The following is a 22,509-nucleotide window of genomic DNA, read 5'->3' on the forward strand; positions in this document are numbered from 1 at the left end:
CAAATTAGAGTAGCCTTGAGGCTACTCTCACTTATGCTATGAGCAGTCCCAAGACTATGGAATGGTGCTCAGGCCGCGTAAAGCCATCTTCCTCTCAGACCCCAGTTCCAGTACCATACAGATGCAATGGAATTAAAAATCAGGCCTGATGTGTAACTTTCACTATGATTTGTCAATTCAGAATTTAGTCCTTTTAAATCTAACACCTGGAGGGCATCAGGAAGGCAGTACTATTTGACAATACCAAATGAAATTCTAAATCTTTGTGTATACAAATTCTGAAAAGAAAAAAAGCTTACATCATCTTTGACATTTATTTAATTTCTTAGAAACATATACTATTCTTGGCATTGCTCCCAGCAGAGTTCAAAAGTCATTACAAATTAAATCAATTTAAGGAATTACTTTAATCCTCAATGCTCTAGTATAATGTGTCCATTAGTTTCTGTTACTATGTCAATAGACAAAACAAACTCCAAGCACAACCAATTAACTTCACCAGCAAGAATATCTTCAAGAGAAAATCAAGTGAACATACATCATTTATTATGTACTCTGAGACAAGATCCGATGTTTCAGACTTTTGATATTGCTGCTATCTCATCTTTGACAGTGTTAAATATAATCTTACACGTCCTTTGAAACAGCTGATCTGTCTCGTCTGGTTTGTGAAAGGGACTTGAAATATATTTGACTGTATTGTATTTAATAGCATCCTAAACAATACTTTTTTCAATTTGAGAGATCCTAAGCTATTCTACTGACTGAATACGCAGTACAGGTATATATACATTTGAATGGATTTTTTTTCTTCCTCTGTCCATATTCAAGAAGTGTTAAAACAGAATTTTAAACTTGATTTCATGTACACAAACTAATGAAATTACAGCAAATTTTATATGCTTTCATCACACCTAATTCTTGCAATAAAGTTTTTGGTTTGAATACTCAAACAGATGAATTTGAAATTGGCTGTGTCTGAATATTCTGCTGTATTTGCTTAAAAGATGCTGTTCTTGTGGACATTTCTGTTCACTCATTTGCTTGGTTAGTTGCAGGAAGTGAACACAAGGATGTGAATTCAGCTGAAGCAAATTTATTTAAAAATTCAAACAAGTATTCATAGAAAATGTGGTTTTTAGAATTCATTCAGCTCTATATATGTAGCATTCAATATTGATGAAGGAAGAAGTCTTAAACATTTTCCCCAGGGCCTGAAGGTTTTAGTTGCTTAGTTGATCTTAAAGGCTAGATGGTTGTGAGGGGATTGAAACAGAAATTTAATCATTTGGCTGTGAAATGCCAGCAGATTAATTGCAGAGTGAGTGATAAAATTAATATATGGTTCTGATGCAATTTTTTTTCATACAAATCTAATGGTAATCTTTTTTGTCATATGGCAACTCATACTGGTTTCATGTTCACATCTCAAATCACATTCAACCTTTTGGCTCTACCTTTGGGCCACTACCAGATTGGGATGGGGAGGTAAATAAAAATAAATCAAAATATATTTCACTGTATATTAATCCCATTTGTAGGTATTTTAATCTTGTTAGATTTACAATATAGTGCCACTGTCTTCTGAATAACAGTGGTTTAGGCCATGACTACACATACAGCGCTGGAGCTGTACCGATACAGCTGTTTTAATATATATTCTAGTAAGATGTTCCATAATATCAGTTAGACTTCACTGAGGTTGCCCACGTTTTAATTAAAATAATGATCAAAATACTTCAAATGAAGAAAATGGGTTTGATCACAACATTTTCCAGAGACTCCATTTTTGTGGGATTTTCCATTAGGAATATCTAAAAGAAACGGATGAAGTGAGCTGTAGCTCACGAAAGCTTATGCTCAAATAAATTTGTTAGTCTCTAAGGTGCCACAAGTCCTCCAATTCATTAGAGTGGCTCAGCAACAGGGAGATACTATAGTGCATCATGGAAGATGTAGTCCAGCCACAAAGCTGGTCCCGTAGGGGAAAAATGGTGATTAAGGGTGACCTGGAATTACAGCTTCCATGAGGTATCATGGCAGCTCAGGCAGAGGCAGAAATTAATGTCATCTAGGGCTGACTGGAAAACAAGAATTCCATTTCACATTAAATGCTGACATTTTGTTTGTTCCACAGTGGAATGAAAACTAGACTCCTTGAATTTTTTCAGACAGCCACCCAAAAATAGTCAATATAAGTGTTAGGGCACTTACCTGTGATATGGGAGATAAGGTTCAAGTCTCTGACTGATTCCGAGGAAGCTATAGAGTCAGGCTCTCTCCTGTTGAAGCTGTTTTACTTTATAGAAATAATTAAATATTCATTGGGAAAGGGAGAGAGAGTGTGTGTGTGTGTGACCTCATAGCCTGGTGGCTGGGGCACTCACCTGAGTTCTGGGAGACCAAGATTCAAGTCTTGCTCCAAATCAGGCAGGACTTGAACCTGGATTTCCCAGAAAAGTCCTAACTGGACTGTTAGCTGTTCCCCCCCACTGCCCTCTCTCTCTCTCATTTGACTAGAAATTCGATCCAGGACCTGATGAAACTTTCTAAAAAAATATGTTTTCATGAAACATTTAGTTAAGAAATTCTCTGTCAGCTGTAATGTCCACCCAACATGTTTTGATTTGGGAATGTCAAATCATTTTCAATTAAGAATGTAGAAATGAAACAGCTTAATATTTTTGAGTTGGAATTCTGTGTGGATGCTTTCAATCTGCAAAAAAAGTCAACAAATCCTACGTAATGTTAAAGAACTTGAACTTCTTGTGGGACAGAATTTCTCTTTTCAGTCAGCTCTAATTTAATGAACATTGTGGTAGCCACAATGCTGGACTGAGGGGCATTTTCAAAGGACCCTTAATGAATAAACATGTGGAGCAATTAAGAAGGGTTCCGACATGTCCCCAACTAAAAACCTTCATCTTTAAACCTCTGTTTCAAATATATAACGTTTTAGAGTTCCTATCAAATACTTGCATTGCAAGAACCTGCTAATAAAGGAATGCCCAAAAGAAAACTCTATACTACTACTACTTGCTAACATGTGATCCTAATGGTATTGGCTTTACAAGAAGCAACAGTCCAAGTAGGGTTACAAACCTTGTGTTCCTAAATTCACACAGAAGTATACACAGAGGCGAATGCTGCTGCCAGTGCTAGACTCCCCATAAGGAAGTGGCAGGAGCATGGCTCTGCTCCCCACTCCTCATGGGCTAATAGAGCAGGAATGAGGAATGCCTGCTGCACTCTGAGGTTAATGTAGCAGCCACACTTTCCACCTGCAGGTTTTACTTCACACACCACTGAAACTGAGTGGTCTGAGGTGAAATGCAGTGACTATTTAATAAACAAAAACGCCTCTACACAACTAAGTTTGACAGGAAATGAATATCAACCTGTTGAACATGTGGAAAGGCTGTTTAGGGTGTCAGTATGCTGCAGTTAATTCAAATGAAATTTAGTAAGGTACATAGACTGACAACCCTATTTGTACAAGATACAAAACCCAGTGCCATCCCATCTAAAAGACTGAGTTCTTGTAGGTACTATGTTCTCCTAATACATGGGATTTAATACTCATTAAAAGGGAAAGACTGCTATCTATTAGACCATGAACAGCCTTTCCAGTTGTACGCAGGGTTTTTCTCAAGGGTTTCCTACGCAAATCCTGTCTAGATTCAATCCCACTAATCCTGTGAGATGTAACATGATTGGAGTCTGAGGTAATACAGCTACAGGCTATAAAGTAAGTAAATTAAGCAAATATAATTCTTGTGTGACTGAAAATAACTCTCTTTACAGATGGTTTCTAGCCTCATTAGTAAAATGTGTTGACCAACTTTATTTTCAAGTTTCAGTGTAATCCAGAGCCTTGTTGATTACTTTGAAGCAGCTGCTTCCCAACATTGTACCATTCTCAACATACAGTATGGTATAATAAATCTATAACTGCCATGGGGGCTGGCCATTTATGGGGTTCAGTGATCAGCTTACTTGTGTCAGGCTCCTGTAAGGGAGAATGAGCCAACTCAGATCTACTTGGAAGTAATTAAACCCCTTGGTGACTTGTTGGCTGCTAATGAGCCTGATAAAGGTTTACCAGGGCTCAGCTAGGTGTTTCCCAGAGATTGGAAGCTCCTGGGAAGAGAAACTGCCAGGAGAGCTCATCAGAGCCAAGGGGCCTGGAGGGTATACTCTGAGGAACAAGAAGGTCCCAGACAGTAGCAGGATAACCAGCCTGTCAGAAATTACACGCTACTCCGGAGCAGATCTGCAGTTGACCGGGTGCCACAGATCCATGGCTCTGGGGAAGGATTCTCCCCACATAATGGCAAAAGGTCTGACTTCAGGGAAGGGACCTTAGGTGACAGAACCTTGCTGGAGGTGAGTGATGGACCAAGGTGGAAATTTATAAATTAAGACCAATTCTGTCTCCCAGCTAAAATACTGGGGTGAAGGTTTGATAGTATTTTCATTGGGCCTTTGGTTAATAAATGAAACCCCTCAGAAGGGGCATTCTTCACTTTATAAGGCCTTGTTGAACTTACTGATGACTTTAGGGGTAACTGAGGCAGACAGCACCTCCAGTGCCACACTTGGATAGCTGGGAATGCTATAGGGCAGGTGCACCCTCTGACAATAGCAATTGTATATATTCATAGAGCCATTTTACTGTGGTATAGTATTAGATATTTTTAATTAGAGCACATTATGAAAAAATAGTTATAACAGGAGCATTGCAAAAAAAGTTACTTTAGTTTTTCATGTTTGTGTGTAGGTACATGCTGACATATTAGTGCACAGATACTATGATGATGGACAGCAGTATAAAATCCTAAAATAGATTAACATTTTACGTCTGGATATATTCATGGGAGCAAACAGCAAGTAAAAATGGTTAAAACTGAGCCATTTTTGAGCTGACTACTTGTAGGTATGGAAAATGGATGCTTTCTGAATAGTGACATGCAAATCACTCATCAAATCTGGCTCTGCAGAGGACATTTCATAAAAGCGTTTATTCTGTAGCTTAGTTATAACTGCAAAAAAATTATATTGTCTTACACTATAAGATGCAGGTGCTGACAACATGCTATTGCTAAACTGTTGATATGACAGTAAAGCAGCTTCAGTTCAAAATGGTTAGTAAATTCATATGTATATATCATGCTACTATAACTGCATTGTTCTTTATATGAACACAAGTTATGACTTGGAATCAAGTATCTTAGGATCCTATATTCCAGTCAGGAACAGAATAGGCAATCCAGACATGTTACCTCATTTTCCTCAACACCTCCACTTATCCCCTATTTCTTTTCTTCTTCTTTGTCTTTTTCTTTAATTGGCTTCCTTCAATGTATACACACTGCCTCTGGAACCAGCTTGACAAACTCAGGTTGTCATGATGTCTGGAGTGACTCATGACTGTGAGTGTCTACCTCAGGACCCCAAATGGGGTGTGTGTTTATATTTAGATTTCCCCAAACCAGGAACAAATGTGAACTCCTGGATCACTATAACAGTCTTACTGTGGCGTGTCAGACAGTCCCCTTAGACTCTCCAGTCTGTCTTACCACCCAAACAAACTGGATTAGTGATAAATGGTCATTTGTTTTACACCAAAAATCATACCACGTTCAGGTTGCTTCTGGTCTCAAGAGACCAGTCACTTATCCCAGGTCAGTTGGTACCATAGATCTTATACCAAAGATAAAGCCTGTAGCCAATCCTCTAATAAAGGTTTATTAACTAGGAAAAAAGAAATGAGTTATTTACAGGTTAAAGCAAGCAAACATATATAATGTGTGTGTGTGTGAGATTACATTACATTAGAATCTATGAAATGCTGCATGCATTAATCTCACTTGGAATGGGGCAGGAAGAGGTGGGTGGGGACATGGCTTGGCAGAAGGGGTGGAGTAGGGGCAGGGCCTGGGGCAGGGCCTGGGGTCAAGCACCCCCCGGCACATCAGAAAGTCAGTGCCTGTGTACACAGCCAAGAAAACTTGCATGGCCAAGTCTCAGGGCCCAGGTCACAGGACTCAGGCTGTGGGGCCAAATTTAGCAGATCCTCGCCAGACTTCAGAGACCTTACAGCAGCCTGCGTGGGAACATGTACACTGCCATTTTTAGCCCTGCAACCTGAGCCCTTCAAGCCTGAGTCAATGGAGCTCGGCTCCATATCTTGGCACCACAGATTTTTCTTTGCAGTGTAGACATACACTGAAATGTATAATCCAGCTTTAGCACTTCAGTATGTAGATTCTTGTGACCAAATACGCACGCACCTAACTACCTGCACAGGCAATGCATAACAGTTTCATCTTCTAGAGGAAATCCTCTGTCCAATGTACAGTCCAAGTAGCCAAATGAATTGGGAATCACTCCAGTGGTTACTTCGGCCCAACAACTTGAACTTGCCATGGGCACTTACGCAGCAGCACCTTCCTGCACCCTCCACGTAGAGAATGATGCACACATGATTGTGTGTGAGCCAGACAAAGGTAAAAAAGCTAAATGGTGCTGGCCTCTGTATCAGCAACATTCTAATTGATATGACCTCCAAGGAGCCCAGTACAAAAAGAGCAGATGTTCAGCATGCATGAAGCATCCTCCATAGCACCACCGGGGGCTGTCCTGGATGCCATAGGCATGGTTGGTCTTGGCACAGCAAACCACACCACACCTGTGTGACACTGGCAGGCCAGATGCCAGTTCTTGCCCAGGCTGCAGGCATTAGCCAAGAACCAACAAACTTATAGCTGGAGACCAGACCAGTTCACCTGTATGCTAGTTTTGCTCAAAACAGGTATTAATCTTATAAGAATGTATTTAGTGATTAGAATCTATGAAATGCTTCATGCATTAATCTCACCTGTAGTGCATTAGTCTCACATTCCGTCCTTCCCCACCCCAGTGTGCCGCACCCTCCCTCTCTTTCCCTCCCTCCCAAAGCCTCCTGCATGCCACGAAGCAGCTGATCGCAGTGGGAGGAAGGTGCAGGGAGTGGGGGAGAGGTGCTGATCAGTGGGCCTGCAGGCGGGAAACACTGGCGGGGGAGGCAGGTTAGGAGCTGAAGGGAGGGGCTGCCAGTGGGTGCTCAGCACCCACCATTTTCCCCCTGTGGGTTCTCCAGCCCCGGAGCACCCATGGAGTCGGCACCTATGTCTGTGTAGATATATCCTGAGAGGCTTTGGAACTAGGGTAGCAAGTCCAGAAAGCTACTTAGCTCTGGATTAAAGAGCGCCATTGTAAAATCCAAAATCCCATGACTTCTGGAGCAAATAACTGACAAGCTGTGCTGGGGAAACTTGTTTGAACTGTCAAGCTGAATAACTGCATAAGGAAGAGGTGTCAGCTGCACATTGGGCAGTGAGTTCTAGTTAGCTCCATGAGAGATGACAAAGTCCACCAGAGAAGCTGCATGAGACTTAAAAAGCAATATAATGCATGCAACAAGTAGGTGTTAGCTGTTCAGTAAGTTAGGGTATCTTATAAATTGTACCAAACAACTAGGTTCAAGCATTATGATCTGGCACAATCTTCTAGAATTTAGCAGGCTAGGTCCCAAGCTTCATTCAAATCTTGGAACATGTTATCAGTCCTTTGGGAAATAGTTTTGGTTAACCAGCGTCCACACAATGGTAATTTGACTTCAGCTATGGTTCTCAATGATATGCTTTATAAACTACAGAATGCATAACTATACTATCTAAAAAAGAAAAGGAGTACTTGTGGCACCTTAGAGACTAACAAATTTATTTGAGCATGAGCTTTCGTGAGCTACAGCTCACTTCAGCGGATGCACTGAATGTTCACGAAAGCTTATGCTCAAATAAATTTGTTAGTCTCTAAGATGCCACAAGTACTCCTTTTCTTTTTGCGAATACAGACTAACACGGCTGCTACTCTGAAACCTGTGCTATCTAAATCGCTGTCACTCAATGAAATAAGCCATGTTGGTAATTTTAGATTTTAGCGACAGCTACTGCTGTTCCCTGACACCTGGCATCTCTTAGCTTGAACATATGCATCAACTTTTGGAGCAAATGGCTGGTCTGAGGCTATCTTGAGTATTGTGTTCAGGTGTGTGTCACTTTGTTGAGAATGTAGTTTAGATGTGTTGATATTTATGATAGAGAATACGTGTTCACACTGGTACAAGCCTCCAAACATAGAAAGAATTCTTGATGCAAAGGACTTCTGTTTGGGATAATATTGAAAACTTGGGAAAACCAGTAATGGAAAACTTGCCCTTCAACAGTGTGTGCAAGTTATCTAACTCCATTGGAAACTCCTCTGGTACATCATGCACACAGGCAGAAAATAGTATGCTGAAAACTGCCAACTCTACTCATGTTCTTGAAATTCCTTTAGCAGATCAGCAATTTTGACCATATACCTTTCTATGTCATCACATTAAGTCCTAACAGTGTCACATAGTGATTTCAAGACAGGAAAATGTGCCAAGTTATGGGGGGAAAGTTGCTTCTCCCACAACTGTAGCTTAATTTCAAAACTGTGCATGTTGTCATAGTATGCTGTCACAATTTGGTTGTGCCCCCTGTATTCTTCTGTTGAGCAAGTTCCGGTATCCATTATGAAAGCAAGGACTTGAAGCCATTAATAGTCCTGTAATTCAGTGACAGTTTTACTTTTCTAATCCATGGAAAGTTGGCTCTCATCACACAGTTCATAAAAGAACTTCTACACAGCTCAGCGTGATACTGCAGTCCACAATGAATGTCACATTCTTCCAGCAGCCTTCTGAAGTGCTGGTGGCTGTGACTCTAGCTTGTATAAAATGTGTAGTTTTAGCAACCCACATCGATCATATGATTCATTTTTTGAAGTTGTACTATGTCATAAATATAAAGGGAAGGGTAAACCCCTTTGAAATCCCTCCTGGCCAGGGGAAAGCTCCTCTCACCTGTAAAGGGTTAAGAAGCTAAAGGTAACCTCGCTGGCACCTGACCAAAATGACCAATGAGGAGACAAGATACTTTCAAAAGCTGGGAGGAGAGAGAGAAACAAAGGGTTTGTGTGTCTGTCTGTAGTCGTCTTGGCCGGGGACAGAACAGGAATGGAGTCTTAGAACTTTTAGTAAGTAATCTAGCTAGGTATGTGTTAGATTATGATTTCTTTAAATGGCTGAGAAAAGAATTGTGCTGAATAGAATAACTATTTCTGACTGTGTATCTTTTTTGTAACTTAAGGTTTTGCCTAGAGGGGTTCTCTATGTTTTTGAATCTAATTACCCTGTAAGATATCTACCATCCTGATTTTACAGGGGGGATTTCTTTATTTCTATTTACTTCTATTTTTTATTAAAAGTCTTCTTGTAAAACACTGAATGCTTTTTCATTGTTCTCAGATCCAAGGGTTTGGGTCTGTGGTCACCTATGCAAATTGGTGAGGCTTTTTATCCAACATTTCCCAGGAAAGGGGGGGTGCAAGTGTTGGGAGGATTGTTCATTGTTCTTAAGATCCAAGGGTCTGGGTCTGTAGTCACCTAGGCAAATTGGTGAGGCTTTTTACCAAACCTTGTCCAGGAAGTGGGGTGCAAGGTTTTGGGAAGTATTTTGGGGGGAAGGACGCGTCCAAACAGCTCTTCCCCAGTAACCAGTATTAGTTTGGTGGTGGTAGCGGCCATTCCAAGGATAACGGGGGTAATATTTTGTACCTTGGGGAAGTTTTGACCTAAGCTGGTAAAGATAAGCTTAGGAGGTTTTTCATGCAGGTCCCCACATCTGTACCCTAGAGTTCAGAGTGGGGGAGGAACCTTGACATGGTGGCACAGTGGTGGGATTAACCTGAAATCATTTTGAGATCCAGTTGAGATTTTTTGAACTAGAAATACAGATTTTAAAAAGGAATTTTTAGGAAGTCCAGAAAGCAGCTTTGAAACTGAAAGCAGCTTGTTTTCTCTCTGCTTTGTGGCCAAGCAGAGACAAAAGGGGATTATCTTGTGAATTGCAGGTTTTTTTTGCCTGGAGGCAGGGTACTTAACTCCTGCAGGGAAATTCACAGTCTTCCAACCCAGAGGTTTTTTTTTCTTTTCTTCCTAAAAGTAAATAGGGGGGGTGTGCTCTACCCATTTGCCTGGAGACAAAAGTGGCAGGGTTTTTTTTAGGATTTTGATTTTTTTTGTTTTGTTTTACAAGGAGCACAGGTTTGAAAAGAATTTTTTTTTTCTTTGGGCTGGGTAAGCAAGTAGTTGGAGGTTTTTTGCTTTAATTTGGGCCCAGAGCAGAGACAAGGGGATTGTCTTTTTCTGTAGGCTGACAATCACTATCAGAGAATAGGTATTCTATTCCAGCACAGCAAAATTTTACAGCCAAGTTTTGTTTGTTTATTTCTAAACCTCGGGTGTAAAGTTAGTTAAAAACAGAGAGGTTAGAATGGCCAAATCCTCAGCTCGACTACAGCTGGAATTAGCCAAATTTCAGGCTGAGGAAAAACAAAGGGAACATGAAAGACAGATAGAACTCATGCAGCTGAAGAAGGAACAAGAAAGGGAGGCAGAACAACACCAAGAGGCTGCCCACAAGAGGGAAATGGAGGCAAGGAAGCATGTGGAGGAGGAGAGGGAAAAAGAGAGGAAGCATGTGGAGGAGGAGAAGGAAAAAGAGAGGAAGCATGTGGAGGAGATGGAGAGGATAAAGGCCCAGCAGAATATACCAACAAACCCTAGCAATCCTTCTCCAGGTACCACTTCCCATCCCAGAAAGTTCCCCACCTACAAGGCAGGTGATGATACTGAGGCCTTCTTAGAAAACTTCGAAAGGGCCTGCCTTGGGTACAACATCTCTACTGACCAATACATGGTAGAGCTGAGGCCGCAGCTCAGTGGACCCTTAGCTGAGGTGGCAGCTGAAATGCCTAAAGAACACATGAACAAGTATGAACTGTTTAAATCCAAGGCGAGAGTCAGAATGGGGATAACACCCGAGCAGTCTCGTCGGAGGTTCAGAGCCCTAAGGTGGAAACCAGACATGTCATTTACCCGACATGCCTACCACATTGTAAAACATTGGGATGCCTGGATATCAGGAGCAAGTGTTGAATCTCCAGTAAATTTGCCCTTCCTAATGCAAATGGAACAATTCTTAGAGGGTGTTCCTGAGGAAATAGAAAGATACATCCTAGATGGGAAACCCAAAACTGTAATTGAGGCAGGAGAGATTGGAGCCAGATGGGTGGAGGTGGCAGAGAAGAAGAAAACTGGTCGCAGTTGGAGCGGAGACCAGAAGGGACCACCCCAGACCACACCCTATTACCGGGGGCCGCCCAAAGCCCCACCTACCTCCCAAAGAACCCTCCAGACCCCTTATCGTCCCACCACCCCGTTCTCCAGCAACCCTCCTCGCCCCAGTGACCCGTCAGCTGGACGATGTTTTAAGTGTAACGAGCTGGGGCATGTAAAAGCCAACTGCCCCAAGAACCCCAACAGATTACAGTTCATTGCACCGGAATCACACCAGAGGTCCACAGGCCCAGATACCTCCCAGATACCCTTGGAGCGGAGGGAAACTGTGAGTGTGGGCGGGAAGAAGGTCACCGCGTGGAGGGACACCGGAGCACAAGTGTCAGCTATCCATGCTTCCTTAGTGGACCCCAATTTAATCAACCCAGAGATCCAAGTGACGATTCAACCCTTCAAGTCCAACTCTTTCAATTTGCCTACAGCCAAGTTGCCTGTCCAGTACAAGGGCTGGTCAGGAATGTGGACTTTTGCAGTCTATGATGATTATCCCATCCCCATGCTGTTGGGGGAAGACTTGGCCAATCATGTGAAGCAGGCCAAGAGGGTGGGAATGGTCACCCGCAACCAGGCTAAACAAGCCGTGAGGCCTAGCTCTGTTCCGGAAACTTCTATCAGGACCCAGTCAGAGGTGATGGACCTGGACCCCAGGCCAATGTCTGCAACAGCAGTAGTGGATCCAGTCCCAGAGACCCAGACGGAACCAGTCCCAGAACCGGAACCAGCCGAACAACCAACACCAGACCCCGTGTCAGCACTGAATCCAGTACTTGCAACCTCAACACCAGAGGGCCCCACCGAACCTGAACTGGCAGCAGCCGATAACCCTACACAAGAGGCTCAGCCGGAGCCTGAATCCCAACATAGTACACCAGCGGAGAGCGGTTCACAGTCAACAGAAACAGCTCCATCCCCTATATCGCTTCCAGAGGGACCAAGCCTAGGTCCACAATCCCATGAGGAACTGATGTCTCCAGCATCAAGGGAACAGTTCCAGACCGAACAGGAAGCAGATGAAAGCCTCCAGAGAGCTTGGACGGCGGCACGGAGCAACCCACCGCCTCTCAGCTCTTCTAATCGATCCAGGTTTGTTGTAGAAAGAGGACTTTTATACAAGGAAACTCTTTCTGGGGGACACCAGGAAGACTGGCATCCTCAGAGACAGTTGGTAGTTCCAACTAAATACCGGGCCAAGCTCTTGAGCTTAGCCCATGATCACCCTAGTGGCCATGCTGGGGTGAACAGGACCAAAGACCGTTTGGGGGGGTCATTCCACTGGGAGGGAATGGGCAAGGATGTTTCTACCTATGTCCAGTCTTGTGAGGTGTGCCAAAGAGTGGGAAAACCCCAAGACCAGGTCAAAGCTCCTCTCCAGCCACTCCCCATCATTAAAGTTCCATTTCAGCGAGTAGCTGTGGATATTCTGGGTCCTTTTCCGAAAAAGACACCCAGAGGAAAGCAGTACATACTGACTTTCATGGATTTTGCCACCCGATGGCCGGAAGCAGTAGCTCTAAGCAACACCAGGGCTAAAAGTGTGTGCCAGGCACTAGCAGACATTTTTGCCAGGGTAGGTTGGCCCTCCGACATCCTCACAGATGCAGGGACTAATTTCCTGGCAGGAACTATGAAAAACCTTTGGGAAGCTCATGGGGTAAATCACTTGGTTGCCACTCCTTACCATCATCAAACAAATGGCATGGTGGAGAAGTTTAATGGAACTTTGGGGGCCATGATACGTAAATTCGTAAATGAGCACTCCAATGATTGGGACCTAGTATTGCAGCAGTTGCTCTTTGCCTACAGAGCTGTACCACATCCCAGTTTAGGGTTTTCCCCATTTGAACTTGTATATGGCCGTGAGGTTAAGGGGCCATTGCAGTTGGTGAAGCAGCAATGGGAGGGATTTACACCTTCTCCAGGAACTAACATTCTGGACTTTGTAACCAACCTACAAAACACCCTCCGAACCTCTTTAGCCCTTGCTAGAGAAAACTTACAGGATGCTCAAAAAGAGCAAAAAGCCTGGTATGATAAACATGCCAGAGAGCGTTCCTTCAAAGTAGGAGACCAGGTCATGGTCTTAAAGGCACTCCAGGCCCATAAAATGGAAGCATCATGGGAAGGGCCATTCACGGTCCAGGAGCGCCTGGGAGCTGTTAATTATCTCATAGCATTCCCCACCTCCAACCGAAAGCCTAAGGTGTACCCTATTAATTCTCTAAAGTCCTTTTATTCCAGAGAATTAAAGGTTTGTCAGTTTACAGCCCAGGGAGGAGACGACGCTGAGTGGCCTGAAGGTGTTTACTACGAAGGGAAATGTGCTGGTGGTGTGGAAGAGGTGAACCTCTCCGTGACCCTTGGGCGTATGCAGCGACAGCAGATCCAGGAGCTGTGCACTAGCTACGCGCCAACGTTCTCAGCCACCCCAGGACTGACTGAACGGGCATACCACTCCATTGACACAGGTAATGCTCACCCAATTAGGGTCCAACCTTACCGGGTGTCTCCTCAAGCTAAAACTGCTATAGAACGGGAGATCCAGGATATGTTACAGATGGGTGTAATCCGCCCCTCTGAAAGTGCATGGGCATCTCCAGTGGTTCTAGTTCCCAAACCAGATGGGGAAATACGTTTTTGCGTGGACTACCGTAAGCTAAATGCTGTAACTCGCCCAGACAACTATCCCATGCCACGCACAGATGAACTATTAGAGAAACTGGGAAGGGCCCAGTTCATCTCTACCTTGGAGTTAACCAAGGGGTACTGGCAGGTACCGCTAGATGAATCTGCCAAGGAAAGGTCAGCCTTCATCACACATCTCGGGCTGTATGAATTTAATGTACTCCCTTTCGGGCTGCGAAATGCACCCGCCACTTTCCAAAGACTTGTAGATGGTCTCCTAGCGGGATTAGGAGAATATGCAGTCGCCTACCTTGACGATGTGGCCATATTTTCGGATTCCTGGGCAGACCACCTGGAACATCTACAAAAAGTCCTTGAGCGCATAAGGGAGGCAGGACTAACTGTTAAGGCTAAGAAGTGTCAAATAGGCCTAAACAGAGTGACTTACCTTGGACACCAGGTGGGTCAAGGAACTATCAGCCCCCTACAGGCCAAAGTGGATGCTATCCAAAAGTGGCCTGTCCCAAAGTCAAAGAAACAGGTTCAATCCTTCTTAGGCTTGGCCGGTTATTACAGACGATTTGTACCGCACTACAGCCAAATCGCTGCCCCACTGACAGACCTAACCAAAAAGAAACAGCCAAATGCTGTTCAGTGGACCGGAAAGTGTCAGAAGGCCTTTAACAAGCTTAAAGCGACACTCATGTCTGACCCTGTACTAAGGGCCCCAGACTTTGACAAACCGTTCCTAGTAACCACAGATGCATCCGAGCGTGGTGTGGGAGCAGTTTTAATGCAGAAAGGACCTGATCAAGAATTCCACCTTGTAGTGTTTCTCAGCAAAAAACTGTCTGAGAGGGAAAGCAACTGGTCAGTCACTGAAAAAGAATGTTATGCCATTGTCTACGCTCTGGAAAAGCTACGCCCATATGTTTGGGGACGGCGTTTCCACCTGCAAACCGACCATGCTGCACTAAAGTGGCTTCACACCGTCAAAGAAACTAACAAAAAACTTCTTCAGTGGAGTTTAGCTCTCCAAGATTTTGATTTCGACATCCAACACATCTCAGGAGCTTCTAACAAAGTGGCTGATGCACTCTCCCGTGAAAGTTTCCCAGAATCAACTGGTTAAAATCGTCCTTGAGATGTGGAAAATATTGTTAGTCTTTATGTACTTGGTAGTATATTTAGAGATGCATGTGTCTTATTAACTCTGTTTTCCTAGAGCTCCAGGAAGAAATCCCAGCCAGTGTTTCACCCTAGCTGAGATTTGGGGGGCGTGTCATAAATATAAAGGGAAGGGTAAACCCCTTTGAAATCCCTCCTGGCCAGGGGAAAGCTCCTCTCACCTGTAAAGGGTTAAGAAGCTAAAGGTAACCTCGCTGGCACCTGACCAAAATGACCAATGAGGAGACAAGATACTTTCAAAAGCTGGGAGGAGAGAGAGAAACAAAGGGTTTGTGTGTCTGTCTGTAGTCGTCTTGGCCGGGGACAGAACAGGAATGGAGTCTTAGAACTTTTAGTAAGTAATCTAGCTAGGTATGTGTTAGATTATGATTTCTTTAAATGGCTGAGAAAAGAATTGTGCTGAATAGAATAACTATTTCTGACTGTGTATCTTTTTTGTAACTTAAGGTTTTGCCTAGAGGGGTTCTCTATGTTTTTGAATCTAATTACCCTGTAAGATATCTACCATCCTGATTTTACAGGGGGGATTTCTTTATTTCTATTTACTTCTATTTTTTAATAAAAGTCTTCTTGTAAAACACTGAATGCTTTTTCATTGTTCTCAGATCCAAGGGTTTGGGTCTGTGGTCACCTATGCAAATTGGTGAGGCTTTTTATCCAACATTTCCCAGGAAAGGGGGGGTGCAAGTGTTGGGAGGATTGTTCATTGTTCTTAAGATCCAAGGGTCTGGGTCTGTAGTCACCTAGGCAAATTGGTGAGGCTTTTTACCAAACCTTGTCCAGGAAGTGGGGTGCAAGGTTTTGGGAAGTATTTTGGGGGGAAGGACGCGTCCAAACAGCTCTTCCCCAGTAACCAGTATTAGTTTGGTGGTGGTAGCGGCCATTCCAAGGATAACGGGGGTAATATTTTGTACCTTGGGGAAGTTTTGACCTAAGCTGGTAAAGATAAGCTTAGGAGGTTTTTCATGCAGGTCCCCACATCTGTACCCTAGAGTTCAGAGTGGGGGAGGAACCTTGACATACTATAAAGAGCTTTTTGATGTAAAATGCAGTGAAAACCGCTGAACTGTTGGTTATGGTTGATCATTTTCAATTTGGCCTTTTAATTTTGTCACAACTCCAGCTTTCTTGCACACCATTGAGGGTACCCCATCTGTGGCTAGACTCCCAGTGCTTGTCCAGTCCACATCCAATTTGTTCAGAGCTTCCACCAAGTTGCTGAAGAGGACGTTTGCTGTTATTGCATCTCTCATCTGTAGCAATTCTACAAGCTACTTTGCTATACACATTTTCTCATCAGCTATACACGTTTTCTCATCAGCTCCATGAATAAACACTGCCTGCTGAGAGACATCACCTACATCTGGGCTTTCATCAAATGCATCTGAAAAAAAAGACTTTGCTCTGTCCTGGAGTTGACTGTTCAAATCCTCAGATAAATCATTGTTTCTCTCAGCAATTGTGTTTCTTGAGAGGCTGATATTTGCAAAAGTTTTCTGCTTACCTGGACAAACGAGTTTGTAAGTTTTAGCCTGCAGTTCCTCAAAAATTCTTCCTCAGATAATGGTTTAGATGGCACCACTATTTAATGGGTAATCGCGTAGCTTGCCTTAACAGCAGCATCACTTACTTGCTGAACATCAGTAAACACTTACTGCTGCTTTTTCAATGACTGGCTTTGCTAATTCAGAGTATTTGTCTTCATGTAACTTTCTTGTGTACTTGTTATATTTTCATCATGGTTTGCTTCTTAGTCTCTTTGAATGTTGTATTCTTTTACCACAACTTTCTATTCTTTACCAGTCAAGCTTGTGGACTCATGTCCACAAAGAAATATGAAATTCTCTCTTTCTCTTAAAAAACAATGGAGAGTCTGGTGGCACCTTAAAGACTAACCGATTTATTTGGGTATAGGCTTTAATGGGTAAAAAATCCACTTCTTCAGATGCAAGCAGATGTTTTTGTTGATACAAACTAACATGGCTACCCCTCTATTTCTCTTGAAATGCAAAACATGCTTGACCTATCGTTCTCCTCGTGGATAAAGATATGATGGCCATTTGTCACAAGCTGAATAAATCAAGGAAGGGAAGCACAGAAGAAGAGGTATCCCCCCAATTTTTTTTCAACTTAAAGGGGAATTTGTCATTCTACTGGTTGCAATAGGCATTCATCCTTTGACTTATTGGAAGTTTTCTTTCCTTTGCAATGCCTGGTTGGGATTTCTACTTTCCAGCGGGCAGGTAAGTGCTCTTCAGTATCCTTTCGCTTTGCCATGACACATGCCAGCTTCCATCAGATTTAGGCCTCTACCATCATCTCTTAAACATGACCAAGTGGTTCTATGTCTGTACATCAGGTTTTGCTGGATTGCTGTGCCAGAGTGTGGACTATAGGGGTGTGATGTTGTAGAGCACACCAGTATGTTGTGCTCTAACTCCACTATGTGGACCCAGCTGGCGCACGCTGAATATTCCTTAGTGCACATTGATGGTAGTCCTGTTTGAAACAGGTCTTCATCAGTGCACACTAGCAGGATCCACATGGAGGAGTTAGAGAGCAACACACTAGAACCCTTTACAAATCATACCCTCTAATGTGGGCTCTGGGATCAGTTAGAAAAGTCCAAAGATGCATGGGAAGTCTGCGGGCCAGATGAAACTATTCCATGGGTCATATTCAGCCCATGGGCTGTATGTTTGACACCCTTGTTATAGCAGGTCCAAGAAGAAGAACAGAGAGGAAAATTCATAGAAATTCCTACCAGTTTTACCCTATTACAGTGGTAAACATGATGGAAGCTGCAGATGCCTAGTTCACATTAGGGCTTCCACAAGTGATATCACCTATTCAATGCTAGCATTAGTGAGAATTTTTTTTTAAAGATTGCTTAGTGTGGAGTGGCCATGGTCAGGGACTAGAGAATAGGTAGCCTGAGGTAAAACAAACTGAACTTACTCAATTTCTTATTTAACATTTTCAGAAGTGACATAGGTACTTAACAGCATAAGTCCCGTTGATTTTCAGTGAGACTTTATATTCCTAGGTGCCTATATCCAATTTTCAAAAGGGATTTAGGCACTTAAGTCACTTACATTTTAGTCAACAGTTTCTTTCCCTGCCCAAATTTGAAATGGGTATGCATGTAACTATATCTGTGTTCCTTAAGTTTCTTCTTTAGATGATTTAACATTAAACCATATTATAGGTGCTACTTTGATAGCTGCAGAATTGAGTCGATGCACAAGGAGAGAGGGAGCAGTACTAATTCTGTTTTTACTTGACTACATTGATTTTGGGTTGATTAAACCTGTACATTTTCATTATGATTAGTTACAGCTGAAACTCAGGAAATATTGATTGGTTTGAAAGTGAAAACTTTTAGTAAAGTTAATACCAGTATTTTCTTGATCTTGCATTGTCTACAAATATTTCTCTGGCGTAAGTAAAGTAATGAGATTAATTTATAATGCTAATGTGATTTCTGTGTCTGGCACTGGCTAAGTAACAAGTCAGATCTTGGCTGAGCCCCTGAGACTGCAACTCAAGCACCATTTTCCACCTTCTGGCTTTTCATATAGTTTGGTTTCAGTGCATTTTATGCTGGGAAGTTGCATTCAGTCACAAAGGCATTTGTCATTGTAAATGACATGATTTTCTGTAATGCACAGTCAGCAATGGAGAGAGATAATCCTTCATTATTTGGAACCGCAACCATCGTAAAGAGACTTGTAGAAAATTAACTTTCCAGTTTGCATCACTAGACAGTTGTAAAAGTCTTACTTTCCTTCCCTGTCTAGTCTAATTCCAACAAATAATGCATTTTGACTCTCCTGTTTTGGAACTGTCTCATCCCTGCTCTGTGAAGTATGCCGTGAAAGCTGTTTGCGCATTGCTCAAGAGTTCTAAGATGCGTGTAAGACCAAAATGGCAACTTTCAGTTACCTTGTTATGGAGGAGAAATATTTCTGACACCTTTGTCAGTCTTTTTCTTTCAAAGTAGAATGGTTTTGCCTTAATGGGTGTAATGTTTGTGGAAATATAGATTCTTTCTTCTGTCCTGCCCCATTTGTTTAGACCACCACATGTGGCAACACAGAAGCACAAATGTGAAGGCTGAGTGGCTGTGGCAGTCTTTATTATATGCTTCAGTGTGTTCTGCACCTATTCGCTTATGGTGTATCCTATTGGGGCTTGGTCCTGCTTTGAGCAGGGGGTTGGACTAGATGACCCTCCTGAGGTCTGTTCCAACCCTGATACTCTATGATTCCATGGTAGGAAGTTACAATGGAAGAACTATGATGTACTAGTCTACAGTTAGACTGTCTGCTGTTCATAGCATGTGTGTGTAAATGCCTGTGCAGTCCATACACTCCTAAGAGGTGAAGTATAAGACATTTTCAGATCTCTGGATATTTCATAGTCTGTAATACTTTTTGGTAATGATTCCAAGAATACTCTCAAAACTGCCCATAAAATATCTTTCACCAACAGAAGGTGGTCCAATAAAAGATATTACCTTACCGACCTTGTCTCTCTCATATCTTGGGACAAAACAGGGCTACATGAGATAAATTGACATTCAGCAGAATACTGATTGGATTGTCTGGGTGCTCTATAATACAGATATTTAAATAAATGGATGGATGTACCAAATTTTCCAAGTTTAGTATTGCTCATTGAAGCAATTACAAATTTGCATACACAAAGGCCCAGATCCTCAAAGGAATTTAGGTGCCAAACTACCATTAAATTCAATGGGAATTAGGTGCCTAATACCTTTTGAGGATTTGGGCCAAAATATTTTAATAGTAAGTTGGAGTTGCATGATGATATCGAATACATTTGTTGTCTTACTAACGCATGTGTATTCTGATTTACTGTTTGGAACAATGCAAGAAAATTGTAGGGAACCCCCTCCCCCCCGCAAATACTCTCTGCCTTGACAAATTGTGCAAAGAGATATGCTCTCAAAAATGAGAAATAAACACAAAACTACAAGGATTCGGGAAATGATGATTAAAATTAATTGTTTTAATCCTAGCCTACAGTTAAAATATAGGCTGATATAGCTACATCAGTCAGGGGAGTGAAAAATTCACATCCATGACTGACATAGCTATGTGGATCTAAGCGCTGGTGTAGCTGCAGCAATGTCGACAGAAGAATGCTTCCATGAACCGATTTACCATCATTCAGGGAAGTAAAACCATCAGAAAAACCTCTTCCATAGGTGTAGGCTTCATTCCCACAGTATTCTTGTCAGCAAGTTAAGGAAGTATGGGCTGGATGAATGCACTATAAGGTGGGTAGAAAGCTGGCTAGATTGTCGGGCTCAACGGGTAGTGATCAATGGCTCCATGTCTAGTTGGCAGCCGGTATCAAGTGGAGTGCCCCAAGGGTCGGTCCTGGGGCCGGTTTTGTTCAATATCTTCATAAATGATCTGGAGGATGGTGTGGATTGCACTCTCAGCAAATTTGCGGATGATACTAAACTGGGAGGAGTGGTAGATACGCTGGAGGGCAGGGATAGGATACAGAAGGACCTAGACAAATTGGAGGATTGGGCCAAAAGAAATCTGATGAGGTTCAATAAGGATAAGTGCAGGGTCCTGCACTTAGGACGGAAGAACCCAATGCACAGCTACAGACTAGGGACCGAACGGCTAGGCAGCAGTTCTGCGGAAAAGGACCTAGGGGTGACAGTGGACGAGAAGCTGGATATGAGTCAGCAGTGTGCCCTTGTTGCCAAGAAGGCCAATGGCATTTTGGGATGTATAAGTAGGGGCATAGCGAGCAGATTGAGGGACGTGATCGTTCCCCTCTATTCGACATTGGTGAGGCCTCATCTGGAGTACTGTGTCCAGTTTTGGGCCCCACACTTCAAGAAGGATGTGGATAAATTGGAGAGAGTCCAGCGAAGGGCAACAAAAATGATTAGGGGACTGGAACACATGAGTTATGAGGAGAGGCTGAGGGAGCTGGGATTGTTTAGCCTGCAGAAGAGAAGAATGAGGGGGGATTTGATAGCTGCTTTCAACTACCTGAGAGGTGGTTCCAAAGAGGATGGCTCTAGACTGTTCTCAATGGTAGCAGATGACAGAACGAGGAGTAATGGTCTCAAGTTGCAGTGGGGGAGGTTTAGATTGGATATTAGGAAAAACTTTTTCACTAAGAGGGTGGTGAAACACTGGAATGCGTTACCTAAGGAGGTGGTAGAATCTCCTTCCTTAGAGGTTTTTAAGGTCAGGCTTGACAAAGCCCTGGCTGGGATGATTTATCTGGGAATTGGTCCTGCTTTGAGCAGGGGGTTGGACTAGATGACCTTCTGGGGTCCCTTCCAACCCTGATATTCTATGATTCTATGATTTACCCTATGTGATTATGCTGGCACAGCTATGGCAACATTTAAAACAAATAATAGTCTAATATAAAACAACTCAAACCAAGATTATTGATTTTATAGCCTTTCCTTATATAAATGAATTGCATAGTAGGAAAGGAGTAAGAATGGCTGACTATGTATACTTGTTTGCAGTGTTGTTGTAGCCCTGTTGGTCCCAGGATATCAGAGAGACAAGGTGGGTGAGGTAATATCTTTTATTGGAAGAAGTTCTGTTGGTGAGAGAGACAAGTTTTCAAGCTACACAGAGCTCTTCTTCAGGTGTGGAAAATGTACTCAACATGTCACAGCTAAACACAAGGTGGAACAGATTGTTTAGCACAAGTAGTTAACACATTTTAAGGGACCATTCAAGGTGACGTGGCCAATTAACACCCCTCTAATCATAGGGAGGAAAGGAAGAGTGTGGGGGGGAAGCAGATAGGGGTGGGGATTGTTAGTGGGTTACAAATTGTTGTAATAAGCCATAAATCCAGTGTTTCTATTCAGTCCATGATTTTTCATGTCTGTCTAGCAAAGTTATGAATTTAAGGTTCCAGGCTCCCCACAGACCAGGAAACATCAACTCAAGTGACACTAGACCCTGCCAGAACAACAGATGCTGCTACAATGATCAACACTCCCCACAACAAATCTTTCAAGATCCATGTGTCATACACATGCCTATCACACCACGTGGTGTACCTTGTGCAATGCACAAAATGCCCCAATAGCAACTATGTAGGTGAAACCAGGCAATCACTGCGCTCTCGAATTAACTCTCACAGGAAAATGATAAAAGATAGAAAAACACCACATCACCTGTGGGTGAACACGTTTTTCCACAAAGCAATGTCTCGATATCTGATCTATCAGTCGTCATCCACAAAGGAAACCTGCACAATGCTTTCAAAAGACAAGCCTGGGAGCTTAAATTCATAACTTTGCCAGACATGAAAAATAATGGACTGAATAGAAATACTGGATTATGGCTGAGCGATGTAAATTTATACTGACTAAGCTCAGGTGTAGACAGCACTATGTT

The sequence above is a fragment of the Lepidochelys olivacea genome, assembly GCF_965140295.1.
Source record: "Lepidochelys olivacea isolate rLepOli2 genome assembly, chromosome: 7".
In the NCBI taxonomy this organism is placed as follows: domain Eukaryota; kingdom Metazoa; phylum Chordata; order Testudines; family Cheloniidae; genus Lepidochelys; species Lepidochelys olivacea.